This window comes from Oncorhynchus kisutch, linkage group LG13 (genome assembly GCF_002021735.2).
Source record: "Oncorhynchus kisutch isolate 150728-3 linkage group LG13, Okis_V2, whole genome shotgun sequence".
Taxonomy (NCBI): Eukaryota; Metazoa; Chordata; class Actinopteri; order Salmoniformes; family Salmonidae; genus Oncorhynchus; species Oncorhynchus kisutch.
In genome coordinates this window covers 49,686,545-49,704,232 of record NC_034186.2, presented here as the reverse complement: position 1 = coordinate 49,704,232, position 17,688 = coordinate 49,686,545, and the positions used below count along the sequence as shown (strand labels likewise).

The following is a 17,688-nucleotide window of genomic DNA, read 5'->3' as shown; positions in this document are numbered from 1 at the left end:
ATAACTGCCTTAATTTTGCCAGGCCCCAGGAAGAATAGCTGCTGCCTTGGCAGCTAATGGAGATCCATAATAAATACACATACAAGGGAAGGTGACTCTTTCGGTTAGAAGCATTTGATTTTGCAATCGCATACATCATTTGGGATTTGTGTGCTCACCCTGTAACATAAGGAGACACAGAATGTTACTTAGACTGCATTTTTCAGATCTCTATATAAAAAAAAACTGTCCGACAGCTAGATCCAGGATTCTTACAGGGTTCAAGTTCAATGTCTAATTGAACTGATTAATGCTTAATATATGATTTAACAACAACTTACACTTCCAAGGCCAGAAAAGCAATGCCAGAAAAGTTATGACATGATTTCGACAATATCACAATATCATTTTTGTGTTAGTTTGCTTTCCCTGCACCAAAACGTCATAGCTTGTTCTCAATCTTCTTTTTATAGGGAGCCAATTTGTTTTCAGCACTTTTATTTCCATAACTAATCAAAACTTCTCATGGCTCTCGTCTCTGCAGCAGACATGGAGAGCAATATATTTATAACATTGGACATTGCAATAAAATCACAGTATTGAATTGAAATACATATAAAATCATGTGAATCACAATACATATTGTATTGGCACCTAAGTATCGTAATAATATCATATCGTGAGGTCCCTGGCAATTCCCAGCCCTACAAATGACTATCACTATTCTTTAATGAATAGTGTTATTAACCCATGACTACATGGGCAAAAGCCTGTTAAAACAATGTGATGGCTGTTGTCCTTGAGAGGCCCCATTGACCAGAGCTAGAAATATACACCATCCAATCAATGCCCTGCCATGAAGTAATAATTATGTTCAGGACACAGCCAAGCACAGGGTTCTACTGCTCTACTACACACAGACACACGCACAATCATAAATGCATGGACACACTCACGCACACACACAGCCATTACCTAGGCTAATAGTCTATCTAGGACTCAGCTATGCACAAACGCACTTCCCATCATCAGTCGACCATTAAATATAACTGATTGCTTTGTTTCAGAAGTACCGTCACCACTTCTGAGTTTCTCTTGCTGTATGAGTGTGGGAACAAAGCTTTGCTTTTTAACCACAAAAGAAAGCTAAAAGGGTAAAGGAATGAAACCCAACTGAATAAGTGGCAGCGATACCAAATAAGCCCCACCCTTTCCTTGAGTTCAGAGCCTGGGCTAAATGTACTGGACTTTTAGCATTGAAAGACAAGTAGTCACTCCCGACCCGCCTAGCACCACGGCTTGGTGAGTCACAGCAGAATCTGGAGTAGAGTGGCGAGCATTTCCCGATCTTAGAAAGGTGTGTGTGTGATCTTATATATCTCGTCATGCCCTCATCTTTATGCTCAGCCTTTGAATGCATCACTGCATGTAATTTGAAACAAAGAAATGTGCTCTCTCCCTCCCTCGCTCTCTCTCCCTCTCATGCTCACAGCACACCCTCTGGATGGTGCTTGTGAAAAAGGGATGTACATGGCCTAGTTCCCTTTTGAGTTTTTAACCGTCTCACTGCTGGGCAAAACCGCTGTGTTCAATCAATGCTTTTCTGCACCACCACAAGTCTCACTGTGTCAAAGTCAAACAGTCCAGAGACTTCAAATCACTCACCTTTCCAACATAGCAATGCCAGATATACACTCCACTTGCCTTTGACACATCATAACATGTCAGTCTCCAGTCCAGCTGATAACACCTGACCTCACATAACACCTCACACTGACTGTCAAGCAGGAGGGTGCAAGACCTGGCACACACCTTGGTCAGTGATAGTCCTGACTAATTAGAGACCGTAATGATTTCCTTAAGAGTCAGTGGTTGTCTTATAACTCATTCTGATCAGCTCCGATTGGTATGAAAGATTATCTTGCCGTAGCAAACAACCTGAGGTGACCCGAATAGACTAGACCCACAACAACTCTTTACAACCAACACAGACTAAACCTACAACAACTCTGCCTCGGAGGGTACTTTTAAGTCCTGCTATTGCCTGCACCCCCCCCCCCCCCCCCCCCCCCCAATCAGACACACACCTATCCCCCCCCCACAGTCACCAAAGATCAGGCATCACAAAGCACAGGTCAGAAAGCACTGGTCAGGAGGAATCACAAACTATTTGTTGCTAGAGTCACCACTGTATAATCATTTGTAGAGTGCACTCTCACTGGCTGGCGCACTCCACTAGCGATGATTCAATTAAGATGAGAGCGGAAACGGGAGCAGCTGGCTTGGTTATGTGATCTTTTAATAGCAGCCCACCTCCTCTCACAGCAGGGCTGCTTGGGTTTTGGGCACAAACAGCCTCCAATACAGTGAAGAAAAAAATAGTTATCCCCAGTTCTCTACACTTCACCAAGACAACACTCTCAGCTAATGGCATGCATATAGCACGACACATCTAGAAGGTAAGCACTGCAGTTGTCCAGAACCAGAGCCTAAAGCAGGTGGACCCAGTGTCATACTCACTGCTCCAGAAGGGTCTTTATGCCAGATCTCTCCCCTGCCAAAGGTGTCTTGGAGCTGGGTGCGCAGTGGCAGACTTACAGCCTCTCTAGTCCCTCTCGTGCGAATATCTCCGATCAGCACCGCTCCCCAGCCCCCCCTCTCGTATACGGACAGAAAATGGAGTCTGTTCTCAATCCGGGTCGGCTACACGTCATCACCGAGCCTACCCCAGAATAGCACCACTCACCGCAGGGACTTGTGGCCCACTTTCCCAAGGAGCCCAAAACGCTCCTATCCCCTGAAAAACTTTTTAAAAAATCTTGCCACCTGTTTTAGAGCACTGTTCAACAGGAAGCTAGTGCAAATGGACCTTTGAAACTCACTGTTCTTCAGTAACTATGAGCAATGAGAATGTGTTTATATCCTCTGTCCTAAAGGCAGAAGTAAGGACTCCACCCAATGTGGTGTGTGGAAGTGAAGTTCCTGATTACATACAATAGACAAGATCGCTGGCTTGGACAACTGTCAGGTATCAGCAGGGACAGCTGTCAGGTAATCTAGCTTGAACCCACACCTTTTGCATGGTCAGTATTTTCACACACGCATCTTCCAAGCTCTCTGCATCCCATATTTCCATCCTCGTGCATAAATGCACTTCCACTGTTTAAAGTCAGTGAGTCCGCAGTCTCCGCACCACCACCCTACCCCCTGCTAGTGGACTAAAATGAGGAGAGGGCAGAGTACATTAACCAACAGGGTTTCTGTTAGCCGGCAATTGGCAATAAAACATTTTTTTTTTTTTACATTTTAATTCATTGGTGGAAACACCAGTTCATGGAAATACATTTCACCGTCATGCTTATCGGTCTATAGGCTAATTAGAATAATTTAGTGTAATTCAATTGGCCTGTGTATTCATTAGTCATCATGCATCTTATTTATCCAACAACTATCATATGCGCAAGGCATACAGAGCCTATTTTGATTTCTCCTGCAGCTCCTCAGCTGGTTGCTGCTAGAGTAAAATGTGCTTTAATAAGCCCATTCATTGCGCCACAAATCCCAATGCAAATCGCATGTTAAAAACAGTTTTAGTGCACAATTAAAAAGAGCTACAATTTCGTTTCTCTAAACTGGTAATTGAAGCACGCCTCCCATTCAACATTCAAGTGCAGGCACCAGCCTAATAGTGCATCACCCACCACTTTGCAATGTGAGCTGGAGGCAGTATGCATTTTGAAAACATACTTAATTGTTTAAATCCTTTTTCAAATAGCTTACTGTGAGGAACTATAGTTTCAATATATTATAATTCGCAATGGATATAAAAAAATAAATAATAAACACTTTCCTACATTTTCTGTGCAGCAGGACAGGTACTTCTATGCGTGCTCAAGTGCGCACACACTACCTCAACATTATCAGGAAAGAGAAATCAGACGCATGCTCATATGGAGCACCCCAAACAAAAGACAATGTTTCTCACAAGTGTAGCAGGTTGTGAACTCTGCAAACAACGTTTCCACTCCGAGATTGAGAAAGGTAAATGACATGAATTAACAGATAAAAAAAATGACAGGATAAAACAACCATAAGAACTAAGGACAATATACATATCAAAATACCAAAACAAACACACACGATACAACACATTTGGACAACAGTTATTAGCAATGCCATGGTGTAGCCTAATACAAAAAATAAATAAGTACAAAACATCGTTAGCTTACATTCCATGGCATTTGGACAATTTTAAAAACATATTTGCTTTAATTAATATTGTTCAATAGAACTCTAGTCGACTTGGTCCAAAAAATATGCCTAAAGAGTTTCTCAATACTACCCATTGCTTAACATCTCCCACTTTGTCACGCCCTGACCTTAGAGAGCCTGTTTATTTCTCTATTTGGTTAGGTCAGGGTGTGATTTGGGTGGGCATTCTAGTTTTCTATTTCTTTGTTTGCCGGGTATGGTTCCCAATCAGAGGCAGCTGTCTATCGTTGTCTCTGATTGGAAATCATACTTAGGCAGCCTGTTTTCCACCTGAGTTTGTGGGATCTTGTTTTTGCACAGTAGCTGTATAGCCCTGCAGAACTTTACATTTGTTTATCTTTTGTTGTTTTTTGGTGTTCATCCAAATAAAGAAGATGTACACTTTCCACGCTTCCAATGATGGACATAACACACTTTCTTTGATGCTGTTGAATTTTCTGATTTCTAATAGCAATTATAATTTCAAGGATGAATAGGTGTCTAACAAAATGTTTTTAAAAAGTTGGTGTTAGACATGTAGAATTTTGGGTTTTGAATATAAATATTTTACCTAGCAGAAGTATTGTACTGTTAATTGAAGGACTGTGGACAATGAGGTCACCAAAGAGAAGCTGAGGATTCATATATACAGCTGTAGGAAGTTTACATACACCTCAGCCAAATACATTTAAATTCAGTTTTTCACAGTTCCTGACATTTGCAAAAAAAGCACTGTCATTGCACCAATGTGCACCTAACCATAAACATCATTGCCTTTTTTTGAATCAATACACAATTATATATTTTTAAACCTGCATATTTAGTTAATATTGCCTGCTAACATGAATTGCGTTCTGTACAAGCAGAGTCTGGGTAAATGCAGCAGTTTGGGCCGCCTGGCTCGTTGCGAACTGTGTAAAGACCATTTCTTTCTAACAAAGACCGTAATTAATTTGCCAGAATTTTACATAATTATGACATAACATTGAAGGTTGTGTAATGTAACAGCAATATTTACACTTATGGATGCCACCCATTAGATAAAATACGGAACGGTTCCATATTTCACTGAAAGAATAAACGTCTCGTTTTCGAAATTATAGTTTTCCCGGATAGGACCATTTTAATGACCTAAGGATCGTATTTCTGTGTGTTATTATATTATAATTAAGTCTATGATTTGATAGAGCAGTCTGACTGAGCGGTGGTAGGCAGCAGCAGGCTCATAAGCATTCATTCAAACAGTACTTTCCTGCATTTGCCAGCAGCTCTTAGCTGTGCTTCAAGCATTGCGCTGTTTATGACTTCAAGCCTATCAACTCCCGAGATTAGGCTGTCAATACTAAAGTACCTATTAGAACATCCAATAGTCAAAGGTATATGAAATACAAATGGTATAGAGAGAAATAGTCCTAAAATAACTACAACCTAAAACGTCTTACCTGGGAATATTGAAGACTCATGTTAAAAGGAACCACCAGCTTTCATATGTTCTCATGTTCTGCGCAAGGAGATAAAACGTTAGCTTTTTTACATGGCACATATTGCACTTATACTTTCTTCTCAAACACTTTGTTTTTGCATTATTTAAACCAAATTGAACATGTTTCATTATTTATTTGATACTAAATGGATTTTATTGATGTATTATATTAAGTTAAAAGAAGTGTTCATTCAGTATTGCTGTAATTGTCATTATTAACAATATATATATAAAAATCGTCCGAGTAATCGGTATCGTTTTTTTTTGGTCCTCCAATTATCGGTATCGGCGTTGAAAAATCATAAATCGGTTGACCTCTAGTTAACATACACTCAATTAGTATTTGGTAGCATTGCCTTTAAATTGTTTAACTTGGGTCAAATATTTTGGGTAGCCTTCCACTAGCTTCCCACAATAAGTTGGCCCATTCCTCCTGACAGAGCTGGTGTAACAGTCAGGTTTGTAGGCCTCCTTGCTCGCACACGCTTTTTCAGTCCTGCCCACAAATTTCATATAGGATTGAGGTCAGGGCTTTGTGATGGCCACTCCAATACCTTGACTTTGTTGTCCTTAAGCCATTTTGCCACAACTTTGGAAGTATATGCTTGGGGTCATTGTCCATTTGAAAGATCCATTTCCGACAAAGCTTTAACTTCCTGACTGATGTCTTGAGACGTTGCTTCAATATATCCACATAATTTTCCTCCCTCATGATGCAATCTATTTTGTGAAGTGCACCAGTCCCTCCTGCAGCAAAGCTCCCCCACAAAACGATGCTGCCACACCCGTGCTTCACGGTTGGGATAGTGTTCTTCTGCTTGCAAGCCTCCCCTTTTTTCCTCCAAACATGACAATGGTCATTATGGCCATTGTTTCATCAGACCAGAGGACAATCATTGTCCCCATGTGCAGTTGCAAACCGTAGTCTGGCTTTGAGGTTTTGGAGCAGTGGCTTCTTCCTTGCTGAGCGGCCTTTAAGGTTATGTCGATATAGGACTTGTTTAACTGTGGATATAGATACTTTTGTACCTGTTTCCTCCAGCATCTTCGCAAGGACCTTTGCTGTTGTTCTGGGATTGATTTGCACTTTTCGCACCAAAGTACGTTCATCTCTAGGAGACAGAACGCGTCTCCTTCCTGAGCGGTATGATGGCTGCGTGGTCCCATGGTGTTTATACTTGCGTACTGTTGTTAGTACAGATGAACGTGGTACTTTCAGATGTTTGGAAGGATGAACCAGAATTGTTGAGGTCTACAATTTTTTTCTGAGGTCTTGGCTGATTTCTTTTGATTTTCCCATGATGTCAAGCAAAGAGGCACTGAGTTTGAAGGTAGGCCTTGAAATACATCCACAGGTACACCTCCAATTGACTCAAATTATAACAATTAGCCTATCAGAAGCGTCTAAAGCCATGACATAATTTTCTGGAATTTTCCTAGCTGTTTAAAGGCACAGTCAACTTGGTGTATGTATACTTCTGACCCACTGGAATTGTGATGTAGTGAAATAATCTGTCTGTAAACAATTGTTGAAAAAATGACTTGTGTCGTGCACAAAGTAGATGTCCTAAACGACTTGCCAAAACTATAGTTTGTTAACAAGAAATGTGTGGAGTGGTTGAAAAACGAGTTTTAATGACTCCAACCTAAGTGTATGTAAACTTTCGACTTCAACTGTAGTTTGATGGAGCGATGGGAAAAGCCAGCCTTGAATCTGTAGCCAGAATAAACTTACTGTCAAACAGTACCAATACAAATGCATTATGTCCTCCTCATTATGACAGAATCTGCATTTCGAGTCTTGCTCAATAAACCAAATAGAAAGCATTGTCTTTGTTGACATAATTTTATAAAATACCTTTAACTGAAAGGCTCAGACCTGCTTCCATGGTATTGGGTTGTCAAAGATATCTTCCTCATTTTTATGGCGCTGCAGTCAAATATAACTTATCATTTTGTATCCATTTATAGTTTTTTAGAGTAGGACAGCATACAGTTATGATGAAGAAAGGAAAGCACAAGTTAACTTTCCATGTGGGGGGTATAGCAGACACTAATTGAGCTCATGTATGATTTGTACATATATCCCCGTAGGTTCTACACATCATTACAAAATCAAACAACTTTCTGTCCTTGTCCACAATGTCCTTTAGAAAATGTGTTTTTCAATAAGATGAGGTTAGCCATTAATATTCAACATTTGTGTTGTACTAAATACGTTGCTGAAGAACTTCCTCAGGGTTTTTGGGAGAATAGAATTGGAAGTGTAACCATTGCCTCCTGAAGTAATGGAGAAGCACTGCTAAAAATAAATTATGCTATTTTGGTAGAGAAATGTTTAAGTTGATGAAAAGGGAGGAGGTTGTGTGTGAAAATATAGTACATTTTGCTGAAATCCAGTTTGGATTGGGATATACAGTACACTAGGAAAGTATTCAGACCCCTTGACTTTTTACACATTTTGTTAGGTCACAGCCTTATTCTAAAATATATTTTCCTCATCAATCTACACCCAATACCCCATGACGACAAAGCAAAACATTTAGCAAATGTATTACAAATAAAAAAACAAATACCTTTTTTACAAAAGTATTCAGACCCTTTGCTATGAGACTCGAACTTGAGCTCAGGTGCATTCTGTTTCCATTGATCATCCTTGGGATGTTTCTACAACTTGAAGTTTCTAACTCTCAAGGAAATACATTGACAGTATACAGACATTAAAACCAAGTGACGTGAGGAGTCTCCCTCCTGTTGGGTGCCGGATTGGATTATAGCATCGAAAGAATAGTAAGGGTTTCTTAGTTTCTGTGAAGAACATTTTGCATACCTCAAATTGGAATTTAATCTAAAAGTGGGGACTCTCCCATTTTGAATGACTCAATGGCATAATGTAATTCCTCCTCTGTGATCAAACCTTCACCTAAAAGCTGCTGCTCATCTATACGTTTCAGGTGGGGGATATTCAATACAAAAAACATCTCAAATCAAATTGTATTGGACCCATTCACATATTTAGCAGATGTTATTGGGTGTGCAGCGAAATGCTTGTCTTGTGAATGCTTGTGAGATTGTAGGGCTGGCTTCTGTTTGAACAACTGTTTGAAATAATTTGCTCCTTCTATTAATAATGCAATTCTCTAAAATGAGTTGATTTTTTTTTCAGGCAAATTTCTCTGCTGTAAATGCATGAAATATATTTTTTTTCACCACCTACAGTATAGATGATACCACCAAGTGGATGAAGTCTCTCTAGCTCTCTTTGTTTTCCATTGAGTAATTGTAATGTTGTAATTTAAATCTTTAAAATAATTGTCAATTTGTTGGTTTAGAGCAAAGAATTCCTCTGTTTCTCCAAGAAGCATGTTTTATCACATGCCCACTGAAAGCGCATTTGATGGCATTCCATACAATATGCAGATCATCTGCGTCTGTATTGTGGTTAAATGAATTTATGTTTAAAAAAATTTTGTTATGAATAAAATTCACATCCGGTAAGGATTGGTTAAACTTCCAAAACCCTGGACCACTTGGGAATTCCTCACTGACAAGTTGGATTGTAATAACAGAGTACTTTGAACATAAATGTTCAGCAATAACAGTTTGATACCTTAGAACTGAGTAAAAAAGCTAATAAAAATAATAATAAATGAGTCTCGCATTCTCCCTTCTTCGCCAAGTATATCTAATTGACTCGGACTTTTAAATCTCCCGATATCTACTAGATCCAGAGAGGATATATTCTCCCCGATTGTTGAAAGAGTTTGTGAGTGATAATCTGACATGCGGCTCACAGTTCTATCGATTACTGAATCTATCACTGTATTAAAAACTCCAACCATTATAATTTGTTCATTTACAATCCTTCAATTTCTGTATCGTCTCCTCTCAAAGAATAATGAATTGTACAAATTTGGGGCATAGAGGTTGATGAGACAAAAAACGAAAGTTGTCCACTGATATATCTAACATAATCCATCTCCCGTGAGAATCTCCTAGTCACATGGATATTAGCTAATCTGATTACCAATAAGAATAATAACCCCTCTTTTGTTGCTTAAGCCATGATTAAAGAACATAGTGTTTTCGGAAAGTATTGATACCCCTTGACCATATTTTACTATGTGATACCCTTATTCTAAAAAGTATTCAATTGTTTTTTTGTCCTCATCAATCTACACACACATACCCCATAATGACAAAGCAAATTTTGCAAATTTATAAAAAATTCAAAACTGAAATATCACATTTACATAAGTATTCAAACCATTTATTCAGTACTTTGTTGAAGCACCTTTGGCAGCAATTACAGCCTTGAGTCTTCTTGGGTATTACGCTACAAGCTTGGCACACCTGTATTTGGGGAGTTTCTCCCATTTTTCTCTGCAGAACCTCTCAAGCTCTGCCAGGATGGATGGGGAGCGTCACTGCACAGCCATTTTCAGTTCTCTCCAGAGATGTTTGATCGAGTTCAAGTCCGGGCTCAGGCTGGGCCATTCAAGGACATCCAGAGACTTGTCCCGAAGCCACTCCTGCGTTGCCTTGGCTGTGTGGTTAGGAATGTTTTCCTGTTGGAAGGTGAACTGTCGCCCCAGTTTTAGGTCCTGAGCACTCAAGCAGGTTTTCATCAAGGATCACTGTACTTTCCTCCGTTAATCTTTCCCTCGATCCTGACTAATCTCCCAGTCCCTGCCGCTGAAAAACATTCCCACAGCTTGATGCTTCACAGTAGGGATGGTGCAAGGTTTACTCCAGACGTGATGCTCAACATTCAGAGTTCAATCTTGGTTTCATTAGACCAGATAATCTTGTTTCTCAACGTCTGAAAGTCCTTTCGTTGCCTTTTGGCAAACTCCAAGCGAGCTGTCATGTGCCTTTTACTGAGGAGTGGCTTCCGTCTGGAAGATTATCCCATCTCCAGAGAGGAACTCTGGAGCTCTGTCAGAGTGACCATTGGGTTCTTGGTCACCTGCCTGACCAAGGCCCTTCTCCCCCGGTTGCTCAGTTTGGCTGGGCAGCCAGCTCTAAGAACAGTGTTGGTGGTTCCAAACTTCTTCCATTTAAGAATGGAGGCCACTGTTTTATTGGGGAGCTTCAATGCTGCAGAAATGTTTTGGTACCCTTCCCCAGATATGTGCCTCGCCACAATCCTGTCTCTGAGCTCTATGGACAATTCCTTCGACGTCATAGCTTGGTTTTGCTCTGACATGCACTGTCAACTGTGGGACCTTGTATAGACAGGTGGGTGACAATCCAAATCATGTCCAATCAATTCAATTTACCACAGATGTACTACAATAAAGTTGTAGAAGCATCTCAAGGGTGATCAATGGAAACAGGATGCATCTGAGCTCAATTTTAAGTCTCATAGCAAAGGGTATGAATACTTGTTTATAAATTTGCAAAGATTTCGGGAAACATGTTTTTGCTTTGTCATTATGGGGTATTGTGTGTAGACTGATGAGAAAAAATGATTATTTCATCTATTTTAAAATAAGGCTGTCACGTAAAAAAGAATGTAAAAAGGGAAAGGGTCTGAATACTTTCCGAATGCACTGTACAACCTCCCCAATCACTCTTCCATTTTGCTTCTTCTTTAGCTATAGAGTGACAACCAAATTAATGCAACCAAATGACAGGGATTAACGATACATATGTAAATGGAGAATCAATAAAACAATGAATGCGTAGAATTGGCGGGATACAGCTAAGCCATTCTGGAAAGACGCCTATATCGTCGCCACACCCTTCTTGTCTCAACATTTTAAATGATAATCAAGACACATTATCTTCACACATTGGAGATGCTTTTTACTGACAGCCGCAATTCAATAAATCAGCGATGCCTTTTGCCACTCCCCTGTATAGACAGGAGAAATGATTTGATTTTGGCAAATGTATTTCCATTTACTTCCCCATTGGACCAACCACTATGCCATTTCTCTCGAGTTCTATTCGTTTTCAATTTAAAGGCACAATCCTTTTCATATTAGCAACCCATTTGAGTTGTTGTATCTTTAGATTCACCCTCTTTCAAAGTTTCTGACAGACATTTTCATCTGTGTCACATGGAACTGCTATCAGGTGCGCTGTTTAGAATGGGGTTTTCCCTGGTGTGCCGTTTAGAATTGGGTTTTCCAGCTAATTGCATTGTGGCCAATTTTTGTAAAGGACGTTTTATTGGCTGCTTCATTACATGAGTTGCATGTTCTGTTAAGATGCATTACCATAATCTAAATGTGATTTCTGTCATTCTGTGAAACATGTGTGGACACCCTGATGGGTTATGCACCCAGTGCATATGGGTCAGGTACATTTCTCAAAATGCCCGGTATATTAAAATCTTCCCGGTTATGTTGTCCGGCGCAACATTTTCCTAACGGAAACCCTGGCTGAGAGCTATTGAAGTGGCTTGTCAGAGACCCGTCTCCTCTTTGGTGTAACTGAATCATGCCCAGCTGATGGGTTAAGCATCCTGCTCAGCTTATAATGGCCCATTACCCATTACATTGCATTCCAATAGGATGCGGCGAGCACTCCAAGAGCACTGAGACAGCGTTTTCTCTGACAGGCAAATGAACTTCAAGACCTCTCAGGCCACAAATAGTCAGCATCAGATAATGAGATCCAGTTTTATGGGGCAGGTATTGGAGGTGGCCAAAACAGACAGTACAGACACACAGGAACGAACCCACTAGTAACCTAGTAACAGGTGTAGAAAATATGAAAAAGGGCCTCCTGAGTGGCGCTGTCACTCCCCCGAGTCCATACGGGAGTCGTGGCAATGGGACAAGACTAACTACCAATTGGACTAAAAAAAATAGATTAAAAAATAGATAAGATGAAAAAGGATTAAATCATGTGCACCGAAGAGGGAAATATACTGAACAAAAATATAAAACGCAACATATAAAGTGTTGGTCCCATGTTTCATGAGCTGAAATAAAAGATCACAGAAATTGTCCATACGCACAAAAAGCTTATTTCTCTTAACATTCCTGTTAATCAGCATTTCTCATTTGCCAAGATAATACATCCACCTGAAAGGTTTGGCAAATCAAGAGGCTGATTGAACAGCATGATCATTACACAGGTGCACCTTGTGCTGGGGACAATAAAAGGACACTAAAATGTGTACAACATAAAGCCACAGATGTCTCATGATTAGAAGGAGCGTGCAATTGGCATGCTGACTGCAGGAATGTCCACCAGAGCGGTTGCCAAAGAATTTAATGTTAATTTCTCTACCATATGCCGCAGCCAACATCATTTTAGAGAATTTGGCAGTACGTCCAACCAGCCTCACAACCGCAGACCACGTGTAACCATGCCAGCCCAGGATCTCCACATCCAGCTTCTTCTCCTGCAGGATCATCTTAGACCAGCCACCCAGACAGCTGATGAAACTGAGTTTGCACAATCGAATAATTTCTGCACAAACTGTCATCTGTGTGCTCATTGTCCTCACCAGGATCTTGATCTGACTGCATTTTTTGCATTGTAATGGTATGGGCAGGCATAAACTATGGACAACGAACACAATTACATTTTATTGATGGCAATTTGAATGCACAGAGATTCCGTGATGAGATACTGAGGCCCATTGTTGTGCCATTCATCCGCCGCCAGCACCTCATGTTTCAGCATGATAACGCAAGGCCCCATGTCGCAAGGATCTGTACACAATTCCTGGAAGCTGAAACAGTCCCAGTTCTTCCATGGCCTGCATACTCACCAGACATGTCACCCATTAAGCATGTTTGGGATGCTCTTGATCGACCTGTATGAAAGCGCGTTCCAATTTCCGCCAATATCCAGCAACTTCGTACAGCCATTGACGAAGAGTGGGACAACATTCCACAGGCCACAATCAACAGCTTGAGAAACTCTATGCAAGTGAGATGTAGAGGAAAATGGTGGTCCCACCAGATACTGACTGGTTTTCCGATACACGCCCCTACTTTTTCTTTTAAGGTATCTGGGACCAAGAGATGCATATCTGAATTCCTAGTCATGTGAAATCCATACAAACTCAGCAAAAAAAAGAAACATCCTCACACAGTCAACTGTGTTCATTTTCAAACTTAACATGCGTAAATATTTGTATGAACATAACAAGATTCAACAACAGACAAACTGAACATGTTCCACACACATGTGACAAACAGAAATGGAATAATGTGTCCCTGAACAAAGGGGGGGGTCAAAATCAAAAGTAACAGTCAGTATCTGGTGTGGCCACCAGATAGATGCATTAAGTACCGTAGTGCATCTCCTCCTCATGGACTGCACCAGATTTGCCAGTTCTTGCTGTGAGATGTTACCCCACTCTTCCACCAAGGCACCTGCAAGTTCCCGGACATTCCCCCCGAATGTCACCCTCCGATCCAACAGGTTCCACATGTGCTCAATGGAATTGAGATCCGGGCTCTTCACTGGCCATGGCAGAACACTGACATTTCTGTCTTGCAAGGACATCACGCACAGAATGAGCAGTATGGCTCGTGGCATTGTCATGCTGGAGGGTCATGTCAGAATGAGCCTGCAGGTAGGGTACCACATGAGGGAGGATGTCTTCCCTGTAACGCACAGCGTTGAGATTGCATGCAATGACAACAAGCTCAGTCCGATGATGCTGTGACACACCGGCCCAGACCATGACGGACCCTCCACCTCGATCCCGCTCCAGCGTACAGCCCTCGGGGTAACGCTCATTCCTTTGACGATAAACGCGAATCCGACCATCACCCCTGGTGAGACAAAACCGCGACTCATCAGTGAAGAGCACTTTTGGCCAGTCCTGTCTGGTCCAGCGACGGTGGGTTTGTGCCCATAGGCAACGTTGTTGCCGGTGATGTCTGGTAGGGACCTGCCTTACAACGGGCCTACAAGCCCTCAATCCAGCCTTTCTCAGCCTATTGAGGACATGGAGGGATTGTGCGTTCCTGGTGTGACTCGGGCAGTGGTTGTTGCCATCCTGTTCCTGTCCCGCAGGTGTGATGTTCGGATGTACCGATCCTGTGCAGGTGTTGTTACATGTGGTCTGCCACTGCGAGGATGATCAGCTGTCCGTCCTGTCCCCCTGTAGAGCTGTCTTAAGCGTCTCACAGAAAGGCCTCTTTTGTGTCCTACGTTTTCATAACTGACCTTAATTGCCTACCGTCTGTAAGCTGTTAGTGTCTTAACGACCGTTCCACAGGTGCATGTTCATGAATTGTTTATGGTTCATTGAACAAGCATGGGAAACAGTGTTCAAACCCTTTACAATGAAGATCTGTGAAATTATATGGATTTTTACAAATTATCTTTGAAAGACAGGGTCTGAAAAAGGGACATTTCTTTTTTTGCTGTGTTTATTAAGGCCTAATGTATTTATTTAAAGTGACTGATTTCCTTATGTGAACTGTAACTCAGTAAAAATCTTTGAAATTGTTCCATGTTGCTTTTATATTATAGTTCTGTTACAGAAATGATTTAACAGTTCAACACCCTGTAAACATACACTGTGTATCACATTCTGTATTCCTTGTGTTACTATTTTTTCATTTTTGTTTAACTGTGCACCAGTTGTATTCGGCGCATGCAACAGAATATTTCATTTGATTTGATATAATGATACACTATGCATCCAACACCTCTGCACTATCCTGTTTGCAGTAGTCTCTGTAAGACAGGACTACATTGGCAACACAATCAGCAGTGTTTTGCTACTGTATTACCACGGAGTTCGTGGTTTCTTTGTTATTACTGCATACTGACTGTCCAGCATTAAGAGAACCGCAAGTAACTCCATTCAACATAGCCTAACTACAAAAACACTGGCACCTACCTCACACAGACTGCTCTGCTCAACCACAATGTGCCAATGTACTCTACTTTATCATGACCTTGAAAACATCAAATCCCCTTTAGTTAAGGGAATACAAATATGACAATTTAAATATTCATACATAAACATTCCATGAAAATGTATCCTCCATCAAATGTCCCATTCAGTTTTTGTACCATAACAATCTATTCTCATCAGTATTTTGTGGAACACCCCATGGTATTCAGGAATAGACTTAGCCAGCAGATCCGCTTGCTTACTGCTGCACTTGGGTCTGAGACCTCCTATGTAGATTAAGACACTGCGGAGCTGGCGCGAGATATGACTCGGAAAACGCACCTCAATCAGTCATTTTCTATTAAGGTATCTTTACTTTTACTCAAGTATGACAATTGAGTACTTTTCCCACCACTGGTTAGGCACTACAGTTTAGGTTTAAGCACACATAACAAATATCTAGCCTAAAATAATGAAAGGAAAACCTCAATGTAGCCTATAAATATAAATTGCACAAGAATTATACATTTATGAATTTAAGGTATTGTTTTCTTTATTCAACCCGCCCGCTCTTCATTCACACAATATTTCATGACCCTGAACCCGTCTGCCCCAGAAGGTGAATGTTGAACTTTTGTTGCACACATATTCAGACGATGCTGCATACCATTTTGCGCAATAACACTGTTGGTGTGATCTACGCGTAAGCAAGCGCTAGCATAAGCTATCCTACAGCTTAGCCATGATGATGCAGGAACAAGTAGTATCCATATTCGGCTATCATGTCTCCATATTCGCTCTAGCACAGAGACATAAATCATGCATAAACAAGTCAATGCAAGCTAACTTAAGGTCACAGGAATGCTTAATATTCCTCTCTCGATTCGCAAAACCAAATCGACAATGACCCATTAGTTTATCCTGCTCTGTTTAGACACATATTTTGTCTACAAACATTATTATAACATATATATATATATATATATAATTATAATAATAATATACGAGCATGCTTCGCTTGTGTATCTCTTGAAAACAACACCAAAAATAGAGAATGTGTCTATGCTTTGGCTATCTCGCCAGTAGAGCTTGTATTTCAATGAACACGTGGCATTAAGAACGGATGGCAATGTAACATGCAGTACATTTCCAAACATAGTATTTATTTTATTTAACTAGGCAAGTCAATTAACAACAAACTCTTATTTACATTGACGCCTAGGAACAGTGGGTAAACTGCCTTATTTAGGGGAAGAACGATAGTTTTAACTTGGGGATTCGATCTAGCAACCTTTTGGTTACTGGCCCGACACCCTAACGACTAGGCTACCTGCCGCCTTAGTACCCTAATGATTATAGAAATAGGCAGATTATGCAATAGTCATGTAAACACATGTTTATCTTAAACTGTGTAAAGTCAAAATCGGTGTAAACATACGTCGATTAAAACACCTGGTTTTCTGAGAAATATTTCGAATTAGGACACTTAAACGCCTTAATTGGCGTTCCAGTGGTCTATTTGATCTGCGCATGTGCTAGCATCAGCATGTTTGGCACGAGTGTAGTGAGTTCTGAATAACTGAATGTATGCGTTTTAGAAGTAGTTTTCGCATACAAACTTTATGTCTAAAATCAGAATCAAATATGCTCCCCAAAAATAATATGTTCGATGTGGTAGATCGTTTATTTCGATTGGCGATTTTCTGCATGTATTAGTGCCGTCTGGTAGACTGATTTCAGATGCGTCCATGTAAACAGGATTAGGAAAATCGTTATTCTTGCAAAGCATGTAAACGTTTTAATCGAACTATATTACATGAATCTGATCATCCACAATAATCGCATTATTGTGTGCATGTAAACGTACTCATTGTTGCGGTTGGGTGGAATTGTTACAATGCAACATTGAAGCAACGTTAACACTGTTGGTTATAATGCATGAAAGATTGGCGGTTTGCTGCAGCGCAACATGTAAAGGCAACTATGCAGAGCACATTCTCCCGCGAATAACGGAACAGGTAAACAATGAAATGGGTGTTCAATAAAATGCATAGTCTATTCGTAGACTCGGTTTAGCCTATTGTGCATATCAAAGAAAGCCGCAGCAACATTTCTAACTGTTGGTTATGGCTGAACAGTGGGCAAATCT

General features: G+C 40.6%; 1 protein-coding gene across 4 annotated transcripts in view; it reads right to left on the bottom strand.

Annotated features, from left to right (window-relative positions):
- The window catches only part of LOC109902237 (phosphatase and actin regulator 4B), a 67,169-nt gene that overhangs the window by 46,226 nt on the left and 3,255 nt on the right, over positions 1 to 17,688 (bottom strand). The window contains exon 1 of one of the 4 annotated variants that reach the window (XM_031786476.1): positions 2,500 to 2,889. The exons of the other annotated variants lie outside the window; for them this stretch is intronic. The gene's annotated coding sequence lies outside the window, so the exon portion shown is untranslated. Of the gene's footprint in view, positions 1 to 2,499; positions 2,890 to 17,688 lie in introns of those variants that run through there. 4 annotated transcript variants of the gene reach the window in all.